A 24890-nucleotide genomic window follows, 5' to 3' on the forward strand; every position below is an offset into this window, starting at 1 on the left:
ATACATACATACACACTTATACACATGCACACATACATACAAATTCACATGCACACATGATTCAAGGTTTTCTTTTGGAGAGTTGCATTGCCATACCATTTTCCTGTCAAGGAGTTTCTCAACATTTAAAATTCATGTATATAAATAATTATCTGAAGCAAAGACGGTCACTCATTTTAAAATACCAGTCATATCTCAAAGTTTTGGCAGAGTCCGTATTAAAATGGGGGGCTTCCCTGGTGGCTCAGACGGTAAAGCGTCTGCCTGCAATGCAGGAGACCCAGGTTCGATCCCTGGGTCAGGAAGATCCCCTGGAGAAGAAAATGGCAACCCACTGCAGTACTCTTGCCTGGAACATTCCATGGATGGAGGAGCCTGGTGGGCTACAGTCCATGGGATCGCAAAGAGTCGCACATGACTGAGCAACTTCACTTCACTTCTATTAAAATGAGAAGGAATAAGAGAGAAGGAGAAAAAGAAGAGGGAAAAGGGGGGGGAAATTTAATGTAAGAAAGCTAGAAAAAGAGAAAGAAATCAAAAGCCCCAAATATAGGAAATGGTTAAATAAACTATGAAATTACCCATGCTGTAGACTCTTGAAATGTGTTTAAAATGATGTCTATCAACAGTTTATAGAGGCATATGAAATGATCATTATAATCTTAAATTTAAGAAACAAGATAAAAATACAACTACCTTAAATAAAGGCCTGGGGGAAAAAACAAAAAGATATTAGCACTAACTTTTCAATTACCTTTGGCTTATAGAAATACTCATTTTTCCAACTGTGTTTTTTTCCCTAAAGCTGTCAGTTTTACAAATAAACTATATATGTATGCATGTATGTAACATGTATACACAGTTATGCTTGCAAATACGTGTATGTATAATCAGCAAGTGTATACATTATGCCTGTTTTTGCAAAAGAGAGAGAGTGAGAACTGACATCCCTTCCCATTTAAGCCCTGTGTCAGCACATTGATACAGTACACGCTCAGATACTGTTCAATTCCTGCTTTAGTACTGATGCTCTTAGATCCAAGTTTCCACTTCATTTAGAGATTTGCTAAGAAAGATACACCATCAGGCTGTGATTGTAGTTTGAACAGGCCACTTTTAATTCCACAACTCTTTGCCCTGTCATCACAGCAGGAACAAGGTAAGACAGTTAGGCCAAGACCTAATCTCCTATTTCCAAACTAAAAATGGCAAATCAGGATTGAGCAACAATGGCGAGCTCTCCTACCAAGCAATATTAAATATCTCCAGGGCTTCCCTGGTGGCCCAGTGGTAAAGAATCTGCTCGCCAATGCGATTAGATCCCTGGTCTGGGAAGATCCCACATGCAGCAGAGCATCAAATCCCGTGTGCCACAGCTATTGAGTCTACACCCAAGGTCCCAGAACCCCAACTACTGAGCCTACATGCTGCAACTACAGAAGCTCATGTACCCTAGTGCCCGTGCTCTACAACAAGAAAAGCCACAGCAATGAGAAGCCCACACACCACAACGAAGAGTAGCCCCTGCTCAAGGCAACTAGAGAAAAGCCCACGTAGCAACAAAGACCGCAGCACAGTCAAAAATACATAAATAAAATCATAAAAAAAAAAAAAAGATTGCAGGACACATTTAAACTACTCATTTCTTTTGAACTGGACTAGAATCCAGAGATAAGAGTATCTGCCTAGGTCACAGAATTTTTTTTTCCTTAAAATGAGGAACAATGGTTACCTGTCTGGTAAAGAATCTGCCTGCAATGCGGGAGACCTGGGTTCGATCCCTGGATTAGGAAGATCCCCTGGAGAAGCGAAAGGCTACCCACTCCAGTATTCTGGCCTGGAGAATTCCATGGACTGTATAGTACGTGGGGTCGCAAAGACTCAGACACGACTGAGTGACTTTCATTCACTTGCTCACTCACTGGGTATTATGCTATTACTAGACTCTAGAAAACTTAGATGTACACAGTATTCTGGGGATTTATACCTCGTACAAGAGTGGATCACAGTGGTAACCACCATGGGATAGCTCTGGCTATCACTGGGAACACACGGGCCTCGTCTCCAACTGCAGATAGGGCCAGAAGTCCCATCTGTGTGTCAGGTCCATCTTCTGAACAGAGGAAAGGCGAATCCCTCACTTCTCTTGTGATTCATAGAGGCTGTAACATTTCAGTTGGGCAAAACAATTTAATATCTTGCTTCTAATAGCACTAATTGAAGCAGAAAAGAAAAGGGGGGAAAGAGGGAGAGAAAGGAAGAAAAGAATGTCTCTAGAAGTAAATTTAAAATTTTTTCACAGCATAAGAGTGATTAAAATGTATTTCTTTATTGTTTGTCCTTGTAGCATGAGTTCACCCACATCACTCTTCAGCCATCCTGAAAATGGCACTGAATTTTGCAAAGAATGTGGAAAATTTTAATTCTTGATTAAGAGAACATGCCTCCTAAGGGCACTGAAGTGTTATGAACAGAGGCATCAGTAAAGCAGTAAAGATACTTCAGCCTTCCTTGAGTACTGTTGCCTGCATCACTCTCGTTTGCATCTTCTTTGGAGACCTATTTCTATGCACGCTGAGGATAGTGGTGTTTGTTTTTGCAAAGCATCTCTCCACTTCTGCTTCTCACACTTGCTTCTTGACAAAGCTTAGATAAGATTTTACAGAAGTGACATCACTCTCAAGAGACAGCAGATGTTCCAGACTAAAGGATTACTGTCCCCCAATTTACATTTTGTGAGATTCCTTATGTATTTTGATACATTTCATTGCATTTATAACTCAAAGTCAACCCAATTTAAAGTTGACATAAAAACAAATTAGGTAGCTGGGAAACACTGACCGCTATGATATAATATTCCAAATGAGTTATCAATAGCCATACCTTTTTATACCTTTTATTAGAATAGTGAGAAATTCTGGCTACAGAAATGCATTCTATAGCACTAGGAAATATAATACCCACATGGACTAAAAGAAGGCAAATTTGTAAGGAAAAGGTCTCTTCCAAAACTTGCAAAATGATTGCTAGCTCAAGGATGAAAATTAAATTTTAAAAGATAGTATATTTAAGTGGGCAGGAATCCATGGTGGTCCATAAAATGTATTGACACAAAGGAATACAGAACTTACAGTTCAAATGAGAGGGATAAAACTTGTAAGGAGGAAAGGGAATAAAGTGTGGGAAAGAACATATGAAATTCACAGAAATGTTCACTATCATAGAAGCTAAATGGCAAATGGTAAATCTAGGCTGTGTTTCTAAGCACACTCCTGTCAGTGTACAAACAGGTCTTAGACTGTTGCTCCAATCCCCCTTTGACTAATATCACTAAATTTCTTCTAATTATAGCCCTTACCACCCAAGCTAAATAATTGATGCATCTCTCTCTTTAGGGTTAACATTCTCCATGTGATTGTAAATATTCCCACCCTCTTAGTCACCCCTTACCAAGCTATTGAATTCTTTTAATCATCTCTTCTAGCAGTAATCCTGGCAGTTCCCTAACCACTAATATCACTCTTCTCTGTACTTCTTCTATTTTGACTATAATTTTGTGGTAATGAGATCCCCAAACAGAAGTATTATTTATTATTCCAATTCTGATTGTGTTTCTGCCCTGTGAAGAGGTACAGCTCCCTCCTGCTACTTAATAGGATGCTTCCATAGACGGCTTTAAAATCATAATAATGTTCCTGTGTACCATCACATTTCAGCCTCATTTCCCATTTGTTTTTTTTCTCTTACCATAGATCTTTTTGACAATGCTATTTCCAGGTTATTCTTTCCCTCTGAGGATCTTGTTTTTAATTATTTTTTCAACACATCTGAGTCTCCTTTCTTTCCACACAGGATTCATTTTCTTTGTCCAGATTTATTTTTTCATAAGAATACCATGCTCAGATGTATTTTGTACTCAGAAATGCACACTCCTGAAGACTGTATCTAATGATATAATACCACATCACCACTTCTGTTAAAGCCTTTATGGTTATGTTTGGCATTAAAGTGGTCTCTGACCCTTCCCAATTTCCATTTGAAAGTTTCTTCCTTAATGAGGAAAACCATTCAGATGAATAAACAAACAACAAATCAAGATATTACAGAACACAAGGCTCAAGAACAAACATTTATGCTTATTGGTTTGCAAACTGAAGCTCATATACAAGGGCAAGGAGAGACCAAAAAACAGACAGGCCACTCCAGACTGGTAGATGGCAGTTTTAATAAGCAAGGCACTTTATGTATAATCCTTGCCTGGGGCTCAGGGGTGGGGGCAGGGGGATGAGTAGCTCTCTGCACACACTAGCCAGAATCTTAACACTTCACACAGAGACTAACTGGGTTCAGTCACATACACCTTCCAGATAGTGGAACAACACATTGCTCTCGCAAGGCAGAGTCCTTGGAAGAACATCCACTGTGGGAACAGTGGGCAAAGGTGTACATTCTAAGGACAGGGGAGGAAGTGAAAAGCCTCTGACTACCTGGGTCCAGTTTGTGGGTCAACCATGATGGGCAGTGTCCTCCCCATGACCTCCTACCACGCTCCACCTTCTCAAGACCCAGTTCTTGGCCCTTACAACCTCATGCACACCCCTCTTCTACAGTGAGCCTTGAGTGATCAGCAAGGGGTTTTGCTAGCATGGAGGCATTTCATTTGATGGCATTCTGGCTGCACTGGAGGCAGATACCACAGCAGTAATATAGGTGATTGCGAGAGAAAACACAGATCAAGATAATGATTACCAAAAAAAGTAACTTTTTTTTTCCCACCAAGAGCACTGATTTATGAAGTCTCTTAGACTTGGGTTCTGACCCTTCAGAGCATTCACTTGGGTTCTTATGTGATTTAATAAAGACGATGTATCAGTTATGAGCTACAATATTCTGGATAATAGCACAGGTGCCTCCTTTTAAGGGAGTGATAATGTCCAAGGCCATCCAATTTTGAAAGACAGCTGTTCTCATTAGAGACATTTCAGTGTTCAGCAAAGATAGGTTTTGCCAGCTATCATTTAAAGCTTGCTGGGTGAATTTAGTAAAGGCTTCTATATGTGCTACAATGTCCTCCAGGCCAATGGAGAGAAAAAAAGACAGCAGCCAAATGATTACACCAGTGGAAAACAGAACATGCCCATCTGGCCTTGAGGTGGGCAGCTTTAGGAACTTGCCCAGGCCGAACACACACACATATTGTCCAGGGGAGGCAGCACTGTCAGCCATGAGATGATGGACTGGGGGGGGCAGGATATGCCAGAGCAGGATTTCCACTTTTCCTCCTTTCAGTGGTACATGTTCTTTTCCAGCAGGTCTGACTTGCAGCAAACCAATCCCAATGGAGACTGAGTAGCTCCCCCTAGCCCAGGGCTGAAAGTAACTCCCCTCTCCTGGTGAAACATCCCATTACAATTTTCAGGCTACAGTGCCATTTCCAGGCATAACAGCGTTCTCAGCAGCATAGCAGGCTGATCCACTGTGAGCACTGGGGCAATGGCTCTCTGGTGACTTGCGTATCTTTAAGGTGTTGGTTATCTTGGCAGGGGTTCCCAGTCTGGCATATAGGGTAACAGACCGTAATGGTAGATTATTCTCAAACCAGTCAATCCTAAAGGAAATCAACCCTGGATATTCATTGGAAGGATTGATGCTGAAGCTCCAGTACTTTGGCCACCTGGTACAAAGAGCCAACTCATTGGACTCATTCCCTGATGCTGGGAAAGATTGAGGGCAGGTGGAGAAGGGGCAACAGAGGGAGATGGTTGGATGGCATCACTGACTCAATGGACATGAGTTTGAGCAAATTCTGGGAAATAGTGAAGGACAGGGAAGCCAGGTGTGCTGCAGTCGGGATAATGAAGAGTCAGACATGACTGCTTGACTGAACAACAATTCAAATGTATTAAAGCCTAAGACAGCACCTTAGTATACTTGGCTAAGGTTATTTTACCTGTTAGTAATATAATCTGCTGCTTTAATATTTTATTCTTCCTTTCTACCAATTTTCATGCTTAAAATTTAGAGGAGAGAAGGAAGTCAATTTAAGGTCATGGCTTTGTTTTTGTTTTGCCCAGTCTTGCATATCATGACCTTTGAAAGGTGAGCCCCAGTCACTATCTGTTAGGCGAGGGTATGGTACTTAGTTTCTCTAATCCCCTAATGGCGGCAGCCTCGTTTGCATGGTGACAAGGGAGGAGGAAGGATTAAGCCAGATGCAGTGTCCACACAAACTAAGGCATATTTAGAACACTCACTCAGAGGGAGGCGGCCAATTTAATCAACTGGCCAAAAGTAAATGTGGCCGCCCCAGGGCTTTCAAACTCGGGGAGCAGATTGCCTGTCTTATTCCCAACTCCAGATTTCCAGGACTCCATGTGCCCATGGAGATCTTCCTGATTGGGCCCAGCCTCCCTGCAGACTGGAATATCCAATGTATAGGGGAGTGAGGTCTCTGAACACCCTTCCTGCCGTGCAGGTGCTGCCTGGAGGCAGGTGTGTGGTGATGTAGCTCATTTTCTCTGAATCCTGGCTGCCGAGAGAAACCCCCATGCCCTCTCCCTTGGTGTGCACTACCATGCCTGGATTTGTTCCCTGGCCTTTTGCGGGAACTTGGCAGCTCTGACAATAAGCTCCACAGGAGTATATTCTCTCAGCAGAAATATTTCCTGAACTGGGGGCCACCCCACTGGCTAGGGCTGTCTTTGCTATATTTTTGCTTTTCTTCGTATTAGGAGTTGGACTGATGGGGCCTTCCATACGCTTCACTGTCATCACCATAACATCTTTATCTTCATTCTCCTTACTATCCCAGCAACTCCACCTCTTAGCATCCCAATCAGGTTTCATCACAAGCATTCAGGACTTAATCCACAGCAGTTTATGCCTTCCTAGCTTTGCAAAACAGCACACTAAAGTCTCCGACTCACCATGCTACTCTCCCACCTTGTCCTCCAGCACTGAAGCTAGCAAAGCAGCTACCTGCATATCTTGCTCTAACCTCAATTCCTCTTCAAACTTTTTAACCTGAGCTTTAGCCTCTAGTTTGGCATCAGTGACCATGCGAACTGCTCACCGTGGAGGCCGGCCTGTTGCAGCAGCCATCCATTTCCCTTCTTTGCCACAGCGTGCTCTGCACAGCTCCTCAAATGAGCACATCAGAGCGCTTGGTGTTTTCGGGGCATCCCTACAGACACAGAGGCCCATTAGCACGTAACATATAGGTCACTCCCCACATAGAAGCCAAAGTCCAGCTCAGGACTTTCTCCCCTCAGCACTTCCTTCCCAAGGCCCTTCCTTCAGTGTCCTGGCTGACTTGTCAATTGCTGGTTCACAAACTAGGAGGGAGAAACCAAAGAGGCAGATCATTTCAGACAGGCTTCATAAGCAAAGGAACTTAAGAGGCTCATCTTGGGCAACTGCAAGATGAGTAGATTTCCATATCCACCAGCCAGAATCTTAAGTTTATATAGTGGTGGCCATAATTGGGCTCAGTCACATATACAATCCAGAGGTCTTCTCAACACTTTACTCTTTCAAGGCTACACCCTTGGAACAGCTCTCAGAGTGGGAATGGTGGGTAGAATGTAGAACGTGGGTTCAAGGGCAGAAGAAGGGATGAGGTACCTTCGGTTGCCCAGGTCCAACTTGCTGGTCAACCATTGGTTACATCTTCTCAATGACCTCCCTCAGCAATGCTTCATACTTGGAAGGTAAGTAATCACTAATTCACAAGGAAGGACAATCTTTTACCTCCCTTTTACAAAATGTTTCACAAAAGAAATGGAATTGTAAACAGTCTGAATAAACAGGAAGGCATATATTTATATGATAATTAAGAACAATTTTTAAATAATCATAAAGCAATATAGAGGAATGCTAACGTTTCCTTAAAATCTACATGAAGTAAAGTGACATAAAAGTCACAGAAACCCAACTTCCAACTCTATGCATAACTGAATGTAAACCTTTGATGAACTAACCTTGAGTCTTAAGTTTCCTCACAGACACAATGGATATAATAGGACCACCTTTACATGATATTGTGGGAAACAGGAAATAATGCAGATGAAGTCATTTTTACAGTGCCTAGCATACATCAGTCAGTATCATATTTGATTAATTTAAAAAATATTTGCTGCACTGGCACTCATATCATCATTTGCTTTTGTTATTATGATCTACTAAGAGGATTCTAGGATAGCTAATTCTGAAGTCTTCATTTGCTCTATTACTTTGTTTCAAAAGTTTTTCTAAAGCCACAACTTTAGAAGTAAAATTTTGAAGTTAAAAAGCTTTGGATTGCACTTGTAGCCTCTAGTTTATATCAACCAACATCAGATTATATCTAAGTATATGTCATACAATGTCATGTTATGTATCTTTTTACCAGAAAAAATTCCTACTTAATTCCAAAGTGTCATATTTAAATTATTTAATTTGTATCCTGGAAGACATTGATAGTACATGCATATCTCACACTAACAATTTCTATCCTCATATCCTCTCAATTCATGTCTATAGTTCAGAAAATCTTAAATATAACACCAATTGGTTATTATTCCAATTTTATCCATGTGATCTTGGATAAACAAGTTCATTACTCTTAGCCTATGAAATATAAAGATAGATAGGTACACAGGCAGACAGAATTGGTCCTATGACAAATGTTCATTAAATGGTACCAATACTGAGTTTTGCATTTAAGCTTTCTATGGCATAATCTGGGTCACCTATGTTTTAAAAATAAAGCATCATCTGATGATTTTTGTCCTTCATACACTCTCCTGCATCTACATATTCATTTTGATTCCCACTGTCATCTTTCATCTGGACACTCATCCCCAAATGTCTAAGTGATGATATCAACAGGCTCCCATCTGTTCTCTAGGCCTCCAGCCTCTTTCTCATCAAATCAAATTCCTGCCAAAGTAATTCTTCTAAAATATTTTATACCACGTAACCCTACTTAAAGCATTTGCTAGCTTCCTTTTGCCCAGAGCAAAATTTACGAGATACGTTGCACAGAATACTCACCCCATAAGATGCTGCTAAGAAACCAGGTTCTGAGAACATATTGGAAAACACAGCACACTTTTCTACTTGACAAGTCACAGTGAAAATCAGTATAATAAAGCCTCCAAAAATATTAACTCCTGACTTTCCAAAACTGTTGACATCAGGTTCCATCTTTATATAAGACCTCTAGTTTGCATATCCAATTTGGATTTCTGATAGGCTCACTAAGATTAATTTGTCCTAAAAAAGAACTCTTGACTCTCCTACTTTCCTTAAACCTGCTCCTACTCACACATCTCCCCACTCTCCCGGCTACCCTTGACAAGAACTTAAGCATCATTTTTTATTCCTCTCCTATTCCTCCCTAACACATTCAAAGCATCAGCAAACTATCAGTCTCCTCATGAATACATCCTAAAACCAACCAATTACTTCTTACAAAGTAGGCTGAAAACATGGAAGCCCAAATAATCATCTCACTCTTGCACAGCTATTCCAGCCTTCCCAAGTGGCACAGGTGGTAAAGAACCTTCCTATCAATGAAGCAGACGTAAGAGATGCTGGTTTGATCCCTGGGTGGGAAAGACCCCCTGGAGGAGGGCACGGCAACCCACTCGTTTTCTTCCCTGGAGAACCCCACGGACAGAGGAGCCCGGTGGACTATGGTCCACAGGGTTGCACAGAGTCAGGCAAACTGAAGTGACTTAGTATGCACAGACCTATACACGAGCCTTCTAAAGGATCTCTCTGCATCCATCCTAATCCTCAAAATTCTGCTCTCCACAAAGAAGCTAGAATGACACTTTTAAAATATAGAACACATCATGTTACTTCCCTGTATAAAAGTATTCAGTGGATTCCTGCTCCTTTCATCATGGACTAACTGGAACCAGGCTAAGCTTCCTACCATAAACAGACATAAAACTGCTCAAAAAAAAGATAAAATAAGCATGTTTAGACAATGGACAATTTTGTACAGTGAATACAAAATTGAAATCTGTAAGAGAAAAACACAAATGTCTTCTCTGTCAGAAGGTACTTTCTAAACAAGCAGAGGAAACAGTCATATAGGGTTGAAGAGATAAAGACTGTAATTTGAGGGGATAGAGATTCACACTGTGGAGCAAGTTTCTAGAACAGTGCGATATACCCAGAAAAGGGCTCCAGAAATCTGCTTAGGGTTGCTCTTAAACCTCGTGTTAAATATTCATGCATGCACAGGATAAAATTTAACAAGACTGAGCAAGCAACACCCAGAAGTCACAGGCTGAACAGATCCTAGAACTCCCACAGAGCCAGGAGACATGAGTTTCCATCAAAGAGTTTCCATTAGCCGTAATATAGCTTCTATTAATTCTTGAGGTAAAGATACAGAAGATCCATGTCTTCACAGTAGGACTAAATTATCTCTAGACCAAAGCCTATTTAAAACATAGCCTAAAACTCTTAAAATAAGCCCAAGTTAATGAAACTTTTTGCACACCACATGTCTGTCAGAACAAAATACAACACTCTTTAAAAGAAAACACAAAATCCACCAATCAGCAATGTAATATTCACAAAGTATACAACTGCTAGACATGAAGAAAAAAGCAAGAAAACTGAAAAATGAGATTCATAATTAGAAATCAATATAATCAGAGCCAGAAATGTTGACATGATGGAATTTAAACAAAATTTTGAATAAAGAGTGAAGTGGAAGATACAAGGAATTCTAGATATGAATAATGTGATATCTGAAATGAAAAAATTATTGAATGGAATTGACAGCCAATTAGACATTATAGAAACAACAGTACACTCGAAGATCTAGTGAAGAAAATTTTCCAAAATGAAGCAGGGAATAAATACTGAAAATGAAACAGAATCAATTCAGGTGTAAAGTCCCAATATTTAAAGAGAGGATACCAGGAAAGAAAAAATATTAGAAGACATAATGACCGAAATATTTCAAATTCCATAAAAACTATATATTCACAGATTTCAAAGACCAAACAAACCCAAGCAGGATGAACACAAAGAAAAATACAGAAAACACCATAATTATTTTACTGGGAACCAGTGATAAAGAGAAAGCATCCTCTTAAAGCATCCAGAGGAAAAAGACATATAAGAGGAACAAGGAAATAATATTCACACACTTCATGCTAGAAAAAAACAAAAACACAAAAAAGCCAAAAATATCTTTAAAGGACCAAAAGAAAAATCTATCAACCTAGAATTCAAAACAAAATCGTTCAAAAATCTTTCAGAAAAACAAAAGAGAGAATTTATCACTAATAGATCTGTACCATCAGTCAGTCAGTTCAGTTACTCAGTCATGTCCAACTCTTTGCGACCTCATAGACTGCAGCACGCCAGGCTTCCCTGTCCATCACCAGCTCCCAGAGTTTACTCAAACTCATGGCCATTGAGTTGGTGACACCATCCAACCAACTCATCCTCTGTCATCCCTTTCTCCTCCTGCCTTCAATCTTTCCCAGTATCAGCTTCTTTCCCAATGACTCAGTTCTTCGTATCAGATGGCCAAAGTATTGGAGTTTCAGTTTCAGCATCAGTCCTTCCAATGAATATTCAGGACTGATTTCCTAATTTAGGATGGACTGGTTGGATCTCCTTGCAGTCCAGAGGACTCTCAAGAGTCTTCTCCAATACCACAGTTCAAAAGCATCAATTCTTTGACGCTCAGCTTTCTTTATAGTCCATATCCATACATGACTACTGGAAAAACCATAGCTTTGACTAGATGGACCTTTGTTGGTAAAGTAATGTCTCTGCTTTTTAATTTGCTGTCTAGGTTGGTCATAGCTTTTCTTCCAAGGAGCAAGCATCTTTTAATTTCATGGCTGCAGCCATCATCTGCAGTGATTTTGGAGCCAAAAAAATAAAGTCTGTCATTATTTCCCCATCTATTTCCCGTGAAGTGATGGAACCAGATGCCATGATCTTAGTTTTCTGAATGTTGAGCTTTAAGCCAATTTTTTCATTCTCCTCCTTCACTTTCATCAAGAGGCTCTTTAGTTTTTCTTTGCTTTCTGCCATTGGGTGGTGTCATCTGGTATATGAGGTTATTGATATTTCTCCCAGCAATCTTGATTCCAGCTAGTCTGGCATTTTGCATGATGTACTTGCATATAAGTTAAATAAGCAGGGTGACAATATACAGCCTTGACGTACTCCTTTCCCGATCTGGAACCAGTCTGTTGTTTCATGTCCAGTTCTAACTGTTGCTTCTTGACCTGCACACAGATTTCTCAGGAAGCAAGTCAGGTGGTCTGCTATTCCCATCTCTTGAAGAATTTTCCACAGTTTGCTGTGATCCACACAGTTAAAGGCCTTGGCATAGTCAATAAAGCAAAAGTAGATTTTTTTTTTTTTTGAACTAATATATCTGTACTATAAGACATGGCAAAGGAATTTTTTCAGGAAGGATAAAAGAAAGGGTATCAAGTAAAGATTTGTATCTAAAATAGTCAATATGTGGGAAAACATAAAAGTATTTTTTTTTTAATTTTTATAAAATAGTTTAAATTCTAATAAGATCTGCAGTTAACAGGATCATGCCAATGTTAAGTTCCTAGTCTTGAGAAATGTGCTATGTCATGCAAAATGTTAACATTTGGGAGACTGAGAAAGGTAGACACAAGTTCTCCATACTAAATTTTGCAACATTTCTATATGTCTAAAATTAGATGAAAATTAAAAACAAAAAGATAAGTTTACTCTTTAAAGCAAAAATGATGACAATGCATTTGGGGTTTAACATGCAAAAGCAAATTATTTGACAACAATAAAGAATTGCAGTATGAAATGAATCTTTGCTGTTGTAAGATTCTTACATTAGAGATAAGTGACATAATGTTTTAAAGTAGACTCTGATAAATTAAAATGTGTACTGTAAACCACTGAGCAATCTCTAAAACAATATAAATAAAACAAAAAGCAATAGCTATAAGCCAATAGTAGAGAGAAATCGGAATGCTAAAAAAATACTAAATTAATCCAAAAAGAGGTCAGAACAAGAAGAAAAAGGAAAAGAATAGATGGAACAAATAAAAAGAAAAAACAAAGAGCAGAATGGTAGATTTAAACCCAACCACTTACATTAAAATATAAGAGTTCAACTCTCCTAATAAAATAGGGCCTTAAAACAAGGATGAAAAAATGTAAAATTATCAAAAGCATACATAGTATAATCTGAGGCTCAAATGTAGTTAAGATATGAATCAATAACAGAAAAGTCCTGGCTTGTCTTACTACAACAGGCATACTATGAGTTCTCATTGACAGCTCTGCAGACAACTATTACCAGTCTATCATTGTTGAAGCAAGATGTGAAACCTATTTCATATCCTTGAATTGTAAACAGAACTTCAACAGGCATTGGGCTTCCCCAGTGGCTTACTGGTAAAGACTTCACCTGCTAAGCAAGAGATGTGGATTCAATCTCTGGGTCAGGAAGGTACCCTGGAGAAGGAAATGGCAACCCACTCTAGTATTCTTTCTGGGAAATTCCACGGACAGAGGAGTCTGGCAGGCTACAGTCCATGGGGTCAAAGAGCTGGACACGACTTGGCAACTAAACACCAGCAATGGGTATATCCCACCAATAAATTAAAAGAGGCCAGAAAGCATATGTTAATATTTTTTATGTTTCCAGTGCCTGAGACAAACTTAGGTTTCAGTAATATTTGATGCCTTTTACTACAATGGCTTTTAACAGTGGACTGACTTTTAATGCTTATTCTCGGGCTGTTTTGTCAATTAGTTTAGTGTAGCAAACATATAGGAAGATTCTAATGTATCTTTAATGCTTTCATACTTAAGTTGATTATGTCATTTTCCCAGGTGGTGGCTAGTGGTAAAGAAATCTGCTTGTCAATGCAGGAGATGTAAGAGATGCAGGTTTGATTCCTGGTTTGGGAAGATCCCCTGGAGAAGGAAATGGCAACACACTCCAGTATTCTTGCCTGAAGAATCCCATGCACAGAGGAGCCTGGTGGGTTACAGTCCATAGGTTTCCAAAAAGTCAGACACAACTGAAGCGACTGAGCATCCACACATAGGTTTGAAATATTTCATATTAAAAAAATGAAGTGATAAAGAACAGAATCTGAAGGAGTAGAAACTCTTATCACAGTACATGAAGTCATGCAGATCTACAAAGATCTACAAACATATATGAGACACAGATAAAACCAATGGGAGCCAAGACGCACTTTGCCTAAAAAAGGAATATTAGAAGGACATATCTGGATCATACAGAATGATATTCAGAGGGGTAGAATTAAACTCCTCATTCTTTCTTGACCCAGTTTCACTGTGATATAAATTAGAAGGCTCCATGTTTAGGTCATCCAAAATTTAGTTAACTGTGAAGGTAATAAAACTGATAAAAGTACTAACCCAATAGAAATTCAATGAAAATATGTTATGAAGACAAACAAATCCCGACCATTTTGTTTGGGAATTATAATCTATTTGATCTCTTAATTTTCTTGTATGTCTTATGTATATCCCTAGCACAGTGCCTTTTATACACACAAAAAGTACTTATTATTTATTGATTTGTATTAAATATTTTTCTGGTTAGACTATTATTGATTTTTCCATTAAGAGCATACTTAAGGTTGGGGCTTGTTATGTACACTTTCATACAGTCATTAGTAGCCCTAAAAGATTCTTTATTTGCAGAATCAAAAGGATGAATGATAAAATCTGATTTTATTCAAGCTCTAATATTCATAAGTCTATGAAAAATGTCCCCCCAAATGAGCCAATCAGAAAGCTGAGAGTCCCAAGGAGAATTGAATTGGTCCTGCATTTAATTATCCGGAATGACTAGCACTTTTGCAAATATAAGGAAAGAATCACTTAATCTGTTCATTTGCTTATTCAAAAAATATTTATTGACTGCCTGCTAATTAAACTTCTGGGGCTTGGTGACTTTTTGGCAGACAAAATTGTGACCTAAAATTCACTCTAAAATCTGAGATTGTCCCAGACGATCTCTCCTTGGACTTCTGACTGCTACACTGATATCCTCCTTCAAATCCTGCTGATCTTCCTGTTCTTTATATATACTTTGAACTTACTACTTTGGTTTTCCACTGGAGGGGTGGGGAGCGGTGGTAAGGGAGGTAGGAGGGGAGAAAGAGATCTTGTTTGCTTATCCAGTCTTATCTCCATATTTTATGGACACTTCTGGTCTTAGTTCCCAACTTACTACCTTAGCCTGCTGCTACTTAAGAGCCAGATTAACAGCTGATGAGTAATCCAGACATTAAATTTTATGAAGTCAGAGAAAAGAGAGGGGAGTTAGCATGGAAGTGTGGTAAAGGGAAGTTCTCAAGGAAAGATATAGATAGGGGGTGCTTGAAGGGTGAACAGGGTTTTAAAAGCTGTAATTAAAAGCTAAAGATACCTCAGACATACAAGAGTGCCAAGCTAAGGCAGGCAGACAATCTGATCAATGGAGATAAGTTAGAGAATCTGAAGAGACCAATCTACTGGGGGGATATATTTGAGTCTATGAGAGGTACAAGAAAAGGCCTGAAATAGCTCACTCCCACCCTAATTAATGCGGTCAAAGGTAGGCACATACTGAAAACTAAACAGGATGGCAAAATAGGCTCAGAATCCTTTGATTTTTGCATAGGCCTCTCTTCTCTTCAAATAGTAAAAACATTAGATAGCCTCTTACTATTCCACCCAGTCCTTTCCTAAGCTCCAAGAAGTAGAAGTAAAGCACGGAAAAAAAAAAAAAAAAAACCCTATCAAGAAAAGTAGTCCACAAAACCAATACAAAAATTCAACTCAATATAAGACTATCTGGGTAGAACTTACTTTTGTTTGCTTATAGGGCTTATTCAAATTATTTTCTCCTTTTGCATATTTCAAAAAGACTCTCAATTGCTTCGGAAATGTTTTTGGCACAAACTGCCACTCTTCTTTCCTTTTATTCTCTCCCACACATACTGCATCCATTAATTTTGACATTTATTATAAGAATCTTCCCACTGGATTTCTATTATATGCATTAAAGTACAATGTATTTTCTCCATTACTCTCCTTTGTGTTCTTTTTTTTCAACTAGTGTAAAAAACCCATTCTAGATAGATCATTTTCCTATACTAACTTATTATTTTAACTTTCAAGTAAAAATCACCAGCCAGTACTGGTGAATTCTGCTTTATAAATTATATGCGTATTACATATGTGTAACTATACACATATACATTTATTGTACTTAATACATCATATTACATAGCATTATATACCTGTTACTAATATTCCCTTAGGTCTTTCCTTTAATATTTAAAAGCCACTTAAAATATGCTGTTTACTTTTATAATATTAGAAGCAAATATTTGTCTGAATAAACAACTTTTCCAGAATTGAAAAAAAGGTATCTTTTTTATGCCTTTGAAAAATCTTCAATTTCCTCACTTCCCAAGTCAGACAATTTGTTATGTGAAAAGCTTATTGAAACACTAATGATGCCTCTATGAGAATTTCAGAAACTACTGAGGAAGTACAGACCAATGACTCTCACTTTCAAACCAGAAAAGCTGGTTGGATTCAAAGAAGTGAAAATTCAATGTATGCTGAAGCAGGCATAATCTCTAAAGGAAAAGAAACATGACCAGAAATAAGGTCTGACTGCTTTGAGACGTAAAATAAGCATGCTGAAAACAAGTAGATATGATTTATTTAGTTTCAAACTTCTTTAACACTCGACTTTGATTTTATTGTTTCTATTTATCCCTGTATACTCAATGGGTACCTCAGTAATCAATATTTGATGTGTATTCAAAAGATGACTGTAAAATTGAGGGACCACACCAATAAAAATGTGTATCAGAAATGTAGAGATGGTTTGTTTTGCCATACACAAAGAATTGAGCTGTAAAGAGATAGTAATGTGGAGAAAAACACTGGTTCCTTCAGAGTGAAATGCAAATCATTAGGTCCATAGGGATCAGAATTTCATAAGCAATCAGGCTAAAACAACATACAGTAAATTTCTTAAGTCTGCAAAAGATGGGCTTTGGAGAATAGTAAAATGCCAACCAAATGGAGGAAAGGTACAAAAAATATTTTGCTATGCATGTGAAATAAAGTAGCAGGTGAGCTTCCGTATAAGTGGAAATCATGTAAACCATACGCAGTGAGAGTTTATGAGTTATCCATTATGATCCAGTATCCACTAAACACATGATTTGTTGCATTGCACATATCTTGGACTCTTGTAGAGCTTTATTCTTTAAAATGCTTCAGTGTGGGCCACTGAGGATAATTAATCTATAAGAAAAAATAAGCACAAACTCCTGGGCACAGTTTAGAGTTTATCATCCTCAATTATACCCTTAGAAAGCTACTAAAATTTTGCCATAGACTGTTCCTCGAAGAAGATGACACAATGTAGTGTTATTAACAAAGAATCCAAAAGTGTATTCATAAGTTATCCTCAAGAAAGCTATTAAAAAGCAACAGTAAAAACATTAACCCTCAGTGAAATTTGTGATGTGTCCATCCCTGAAACAAAAGTCCAAGCTGACACAGACACCTGTTGAGAATCTCCACGTGGGTAGTATGTCAGAGTTCTCCAGGGAAAGAGAGCCAGTAGGATGAGCGTTCATGCCCGCGTGCGCGCGCGCGCACACACACACACACACACACACGCATTCATTTTAAGGAATCAACTCACGCAGTTGTAGGGGCTAGCAAGTCTGAAATCTGCAGGGCAGTCTGGCAGACTGGAAACTCAAGCTGTTACAGTCTTAAGGCAAAATTCCTTCTCTGGGAAACCTGTTTTTGCTCTCAAAGCCCTCAAATGATTGGATGAAGCCTGCTCATGTTTTGGAGAGCAATCTTTACTTAAACTCAACTAATTATAAGTGATAATCACATCTCCAAAATACTTTCACAGCAACACCCAGATTAGCATTTAACTAGACAACTGGGCACCATAGACTCGCCAAGCTGACACATAAAGCTAACCAATACAGGCAGCAAAAATAGTTAAGGGTCTACTTTATGAAGACAGACCAAAGGGGAAGAAAAGCTTTGAACAGATAAAGTCAGTTTATATTAGTTTCTCTATGATTTTGCAGAAGTTTATACATGTAACTTTAGGAAATTGCTACTATCTGAGAAATCAGCTAGGAAAGATATCCTAAAACACTGACTGGTATTGAGGCTAGAATCAATCACTCCCAATCAGTTTTACTTTTGCTGCACAAAAGCAATTACTAAAACAACAATAAATAAGAAACATTCTTAAGAAAATTTGCTGTAAAGATGGTATCCATTTAAAGTAACAATGAATATATTCATATTCCCAAGGCCACTCCGCTCTGTTTTCTCCTAATAGCAGGGACTGAAAGGAATGATCTTGTATTCCTGTTATAATCTATCAGGATCTTTTGACACCTGGAGCTTTATATTCCACCTCAGGCAATCCAGGCTTCTCAAAACAGGTAAAATCCCTCTGCCAAAGGATATGAAGTCACAGAACTATTTTCTATTACCATTTTTCTTGTATTCATTTAGTATACATAGCCTAAGTTGATATTTGAAATTATATGGTTCACATAATCTTCTAAATCAGCTATTGGGGTACCAGCACTTCCTTTCTCCAGAGCTTCAAGAACATTTTGATTTCAAACTCTGACTTACTGCTTGGATATGTAAGTTTCAGGATTGTCCTTGCTTACAACAACAAAATTTTGGCTCTTGAGTACCTAGCACATTCTGTTAAGTTAAACAGACTCTCAGTCCTGGCCCCAGATGGCCTTGTCTTTCCTATTTCTATCTGTACAACCTCATAATGTACCTGATTGTCACTTATCCGAACCCTAAACCCTACTAACTCCTTTATTGGCTGTTTTCTACAAAGCTCGACACTGCTGGAAGATGTTCTATGTAAAACAAACAAGCTGTCTGTCTATACCAAACAGAGCCTTCCACACTTCATCCGAAGCAAGGATTAAACTTTTCTTCATGATTCAATGTGTTCACAGGAACAATTTTTCTGATTTTCTCCCTAATTATCTTCCTGTAAAACAAGTACTGGATGGTCCTGTAATGTTTTAAATTATTTCCCTGAACTATTCTTAAAATTGTATCATCCAACACAGTTCAATAAAAATACCCTTTGACTCCTGGAAAGTTGGGTCAATTATGGCCCAGTTATGTATCCTTGGACAAGTGATCTAATTTCACTAAGCCTAAATTTTAAAATAAATACACTAATGCTTTTGTAACTACGTAACAATGTCATTTATGCACTCAACAAACATTTAATTCAATAACTATTTGGTGAAGAGCTATCTGAGATGTTATCCTAAGAGTTAAAAATAGAATGTAAACAAGATAATGCCCCATCCTCATGGATATTAGTGATGAAAGATACACATGTAAAGAATAAAAAATCCATAATGTTTATATTAACAAGAGATTGTGATAAATGCCTTGAAGGGAATAGTCACTGTTCTGCAGCAGTCTGTGGAGAGAAAGTTCTTCAGATCGGTTGGGCAGAAAATGCCTCTTGGAGGTAATGCTTTTCAGGTTTACAAGTAAAGTAGTAATATCCAGGAACATTGAGAGGGAAATAATATTTTAAGCAAACAATACAGAAGGTCAAAGGTAGGAAGGAACTTGGAAAGAGACCAGCACAAAGACAGTGGCCAAGACGAAGTCTGACAAGTAGACAGGGGCCAAAACATATGGGAATTTGCAAGGAGTTTTTAAATTAATGCATTTAATCAAGGAATCAACATGATGAAATTAATACCTTAAAAATATTATGCTGTCAGTGGCATATAAAATCAAGTGAAGGAAAACATACTAGTACTAGCTGGGAGGCTATAAGCAATAATCCAAGTGAGAAATCATGGTGGTATTCTGTAGCAACGTGGCAGTAAAGTAAGAGAGAAATATATTTAAAGATATAATCTGGTGATAGAATAAGGAAAGGGCAATTGAGCATGATTGTTCGGGTTGTAAATTACATAAGGGTGCCACATCTAAAAGAACACCACTGATGTTGTAGACACAAACGTGCCATATGTTTCAGCAAGAATCAGTAAGAATCACTGATGAACTGGGTGAAGAGGATAAACTATGCAGTGGGATCAAAGAATCACATTTCTGCTTGAGATACTGTATGAAAGGTATTGTCTGAAATTGTCTCTGTAAACATCCTAGAAAAATTATTTTAGGGGTGGTGGAGATATGAAGTCACATTTTTGAAAAGTTTGGGATGTCTATTAGATATCCACCAGAATGTGTCAAGTTGGTTGAATACCTGAGTCTGCAGCTCAGGTCAGAAATCAAGGTTTAAGATATAAATGTGACAGTTATCAGTCTAGAGATTTGTATTCAAGTTTTGAGACCAGTTCATTCACTTAAGGAGATGCAGGAAAAAAACTGGGCCCACAAGTGCAGTGTTCAAATGTGTGGTGATGGGATAAGGAGAGGAGGACACAATTAGAGACTGAAAAAGTTGCCAGTTAGGTAGGAGGAGAGGAGAAAGTCATTTCATAAAAGCCAAAGGAGGAAAAAAAATTTTTTTTAATGAGGGAGTAATTGATTGAGCTAAACATTCCCTAAAAGTCACATGAGATGCAGAGAACTGCCCTTTTTGTTTCTGAAGATGGCAGCTGATACTTGCTGCACGATGGCAGTTTGGAAAGAAGCCAAACTGGAGCGCAATGGAGTGCAATGATGAGTGAACAGGAGCAGGAGTCAGTATACAGTTTTGCCTTGAGAAACAGCAGAGAAATAGGATGTCAGCTCAGAAAAGATGTGAGGTCAAACGAGGGGTTTTGGAATTAAAATGGGAAATACTAGGGCATGAGAGTACAAGTGAAGGAAATGGACCTTGATAGAGGCAAGGATATCTCCTCAATTATAAAATGAGAAAATACAAAAAGGGATGTGTGAGGATGAAGATAAGTTTGTTAACTTGGTGATGGGAGAATGAAGCATTTGCAGTCTGCTTTTATTTGATTAATGACGTATGAGGTAGGCTATCAGTTTAGAATGTGGGGAGTATATAACGTGCAAGAAGGTTAAAGGAAAAGGAGATGTTTTCAAATAGTTCTTTCAAAGAATAGTAAAACGAATTTACCGGGGAAAGCTATAAGTAGTGCTAGGCATTATTAAGTGGAGTTCTGCTTTATAGAAACGAAAATAAAACTAGTTATTCAAGGTGGGTGATTTTTTTCCCCCAGAAGTTTCAGATGTTTGCTTATGGACATGGAAAAGATAGATGATTGAAACACAGTTACAATTTTTATAAGTGCATATGATAGACAGAGTTGTTGTATCCATAGGGAGGTAATCATAAAATAAAACACAAACTAAATTGAATATGGAAGGAAATGAGGGCAAAAGGGAGGTGATGATTTTATGTAAATAAAATTTTCATGTGGCATCATTCTAAGAATTGATATTTTGAATTGGAAAAGGAATGCAGACTTCACAAAGTTCAGACAGAAAGAGAAAAGAAGAAAAGCAGAGACAAAATTGTAAGCGGCAGAGCTGAAGCTTCTGGTCCTGACTTAGCAAATTTTCTGAGTGGAAAAGCAACATTTCAGAGAGGAATGGGGGCAGAGCTGATCATAGATGGTAGAAAAGCAGTTAGGTGGGACTGACGGCCTTCCAAGGCTGGAGATCATCAGTTTAAGGCGGTACAAAATACTCAAAATGAGGTGTCTTCTCAGGAAGTGTTCAATATCAGAGATATTGGAATAAATAGGTTACTTTGATAAAAGGAAGATATGTAGAGCAGGTGTAATTAGAGAAAAAACACTAAGTAAATATAAATGCTTAGCCCTATTCTTAGTCTCATTACTATTTCTGACAATTTAAGAATTCTCCAATAGAGCTCAGGACAGAGTCTCTTGCTTCCAGCTCTATGTCACAGTCACCTCTTCCAGGTCGGCTCTTTTTAATCCTGCTTCTCTCAGACACTGAGTTCATTCAGTTAAATGCATTTCACAGTGGAAACGGCTCTGCTTCTTCCATAGCCATCAGTCTAATTTGCTTTTGGTTTAGCAAAACTGGATGTTTTCTGGCAGAAAATACAAATTTCAAAGTATTCCTACTTTTTTTCAACAGTTTAAATATAGACTTAAATGCAATATAATATTATTTTTGAAACAGTTATATGGCAGTTTCCTCACGTGGTCAAAGTCTAAAAACTCATTTCATCCACTACCATCTTGTTCACCAAATTCTGTAACAGTAGAAGTAAGAGACACCCTAGGGAGCCTAAAAGCTGTAGTTACAAAACAACAAAAGTAAAGTACTGATTTACACAGCAGGCAGTAAGCTCATGAAACTTATCCCCCACAACTGGTGGAATAAGCCAAAAATGCAGCTTCCTATACATTTTTGGATGATAAATTCATAATAGGTTATTAAAGAAACTAGAATGTTCAGTATGCAGTCCTAACTTTTTTCAAGTAGAAGTTATGAGGAACAAAATTGATTTCTCCCCCCTCCCCAGCACAGATTACTATACTTATAAAAGACAATGTCTTGGACTAAATAAACCATGGACCTAAGGAACTGGTTCAGTTCCTTCTTCTCTGATAATACTTTATGAATGCATGAGAAGAAAAATATGCAGCATGAGCATTAGTTCCATGAAAAATGCCACCTCTTTATTAAACATTGCCTTTTTGAGATAGTTTCAACTATGTGCCTAGTATATCTAAAAGAAACTGACACATCTTTAACTTTAATAAAAGTTGTTGACCAAAAAATGCAGTTTAGTAAACTTGGCATAGATTAGAAACAATAGATTATAATCTTTAAGATTTTTTTCATTCCTGAGAAAATCATGCCATCTAGACTTTTAAAAAGAGAAACAGGAAGTTACAACATATGTCAAAAATAGGATTGCAGAAGTCTGTTGGTAATATGGTAGCTTGAATGGATGCAATTCTATATCCTACTTCAAACAAAAAGTATGCTAGATAAAAACAGAAGTTAATATTAAATATTTAGCCAAGACAAGAAATAATGAATAACACAAACATGTCATAAATTAAAAGAAAATTTAAACCAAGAGCCCTATGAGTACGAACAGGCTTCACAGTAGTCTGCTGGCTTCCAAGAAGCTTATACATGCACAACTCACTACAGCCAAGTTCTGAGGTCTGTGCAGGAACAAAATATGATTTTAGGCTCTACAAGCAAGAAATAACATTTCTATTTCATGTGCTTATTGACCATTTGCATTTCCTCTTTGGAAAAATGTCTATTCAATCAGCTACCCATTTTTTAATCAGTTTGTTTTCTGATGCTGAGTTGTGTGAACTGTTTATATATGTTGGATATTAATTCCTTATTGGTCATATCATTTGTAGACATTTTCTCCCAGTCAGTAGGTTGTATTTTCATTTTGTCAATGGTTTTCTTTGCTGTGCAAAAGCTTTTAATTAGGTCATGTTTATTTTTGCTTTTATTTCCTTTACTTCAGGATGCAAATCCAAAAAAGTATTTCAGTGATTTATGTCAAAGGATGTTCTGCATGTTTTCCTCTAGAAGTTTTATAGTAGTTGCTCTTACATTTAGATGTTTAATCCATTTTTAGTTCATTTTTTGTATATGGTTTTAGAGAATGTTCTAATTTCATTCTTTTACATGCAGCCAACCAGTCTTCCCAGCACTACTGAAGAGATGATCTTTTCCCCATTGTGTATTCCTACTTACTTTGTCATAGATTTAACTAACCCTTAAGCACCTGGCTTTATTTCTGGGCCCTCTGTCCTGTTCCATTGAGCTATGTGTCTGATTTTGTGCCAATAGCATACTGTTTTGGGGAAATGCAAATCAAAACCACAATGAGATACCACTGCACATCTGTAAGAATGGCTATCATCAAGAAGACCACAAACAACAAATGTTGGTGAGGACACAGAGAAAAGGGAACCTTCACACACTGTTGGTGGGAATGTAAGTTAGTGTTGCCACTTTGGGAAGCAGTGTGTAAGTTTCTCAAAAAAAGAAAAAAACCTAAATCTAGAACTACCATGTGACCCAGCAATTCCATTCCTTGGAATATATTTTTTTAAAAACCCACTAATTTGAAGATACATACACTTCAATGTTCACCGCAGCATTATTTTCAATTGCCAAGATATGGAAGCAGCCTAAGTGTCCATCAACGGATGAATGGATTAAGAAGATGTGATATATACAAACAATGCAATACTACTCAGTCATTAAAAAAAAGAACATAATTTTGCCATTTGCAGCATCAGGGATGGACTCGGAGGGCACTGTGTTTAGTGAAATAAGTCAGGCAGAGAAAGACATATACTGTAGGATATCACTTCTATGTGGAATTTTAAAAATGCAACTGTGATCCTTCCTTATACGATGCACAAAAATTAAACTAGTGAATGTAACAAAAAAAGAATCAGACACACATATAACAAACTACTGGTTATCAGTGAAGAGGGGGAAAGAGTCATCACAGGGGTGAGGAGTGAGAGGTACAAACTACTGGGTGTAAGACAGGCTACATGGATATACTGTACATCACAGGGAATATAGCCAATATGTTGTAATAATTAAATGGAATATAACCCTTAAAATTTCATAAAAAATAAAAATAGATATCATTGCAAAATGAATACATTTTAAAATATAAGAATAAAGCTCTATAAATGCTTTTTAATCATCTGAACACTAATATATAAAATGATCAGCATTTCTTCAAAAATTATTAACAACTGGATCATGTGCTACAAAATACCTGCCTGACTTCAGACTCTACTACAAAGCCACAGTCATCAAGACAGTATGGTACTGGCACAAAGACAGAAATATAGACCAATGGAACAGAATAGAAA

At 37.9% G+C, this 24890-nt stretch overlaps 1 non-coding gene across 1 annotated transcript; it reads left to right on the forward strand.

Annotated features, from left to right (window-relative positions):
- The first annotated feature begins 233 nt into the window (after positions 1 to 233).
- TRNAC-GCA (transfer RNA cysteine (anticodon GCA)) lies at positions 234 to 306 on the forward strand. The gene has a single exon. It is a non-coding gene; the product is annotated as a tRNA-Cys (tRNA).
- The last annotated feature ends 24584 nt before the right edge of the window (positions 307 to 24890 follow it).

This window comes from Dama dama, chromosome 28, assembly GCF_033118175.1.
Source record: "Dama dama isolate Ldn47 chromosome 28, ASM3311817v1, whole genome shotgun sequence".
Classification (NCBI taxonomy): Eukaryota; Metazoa; Chordata; class Mammalia; order Artiodactyla; family Cervidae; genus Dama; species Dama dama.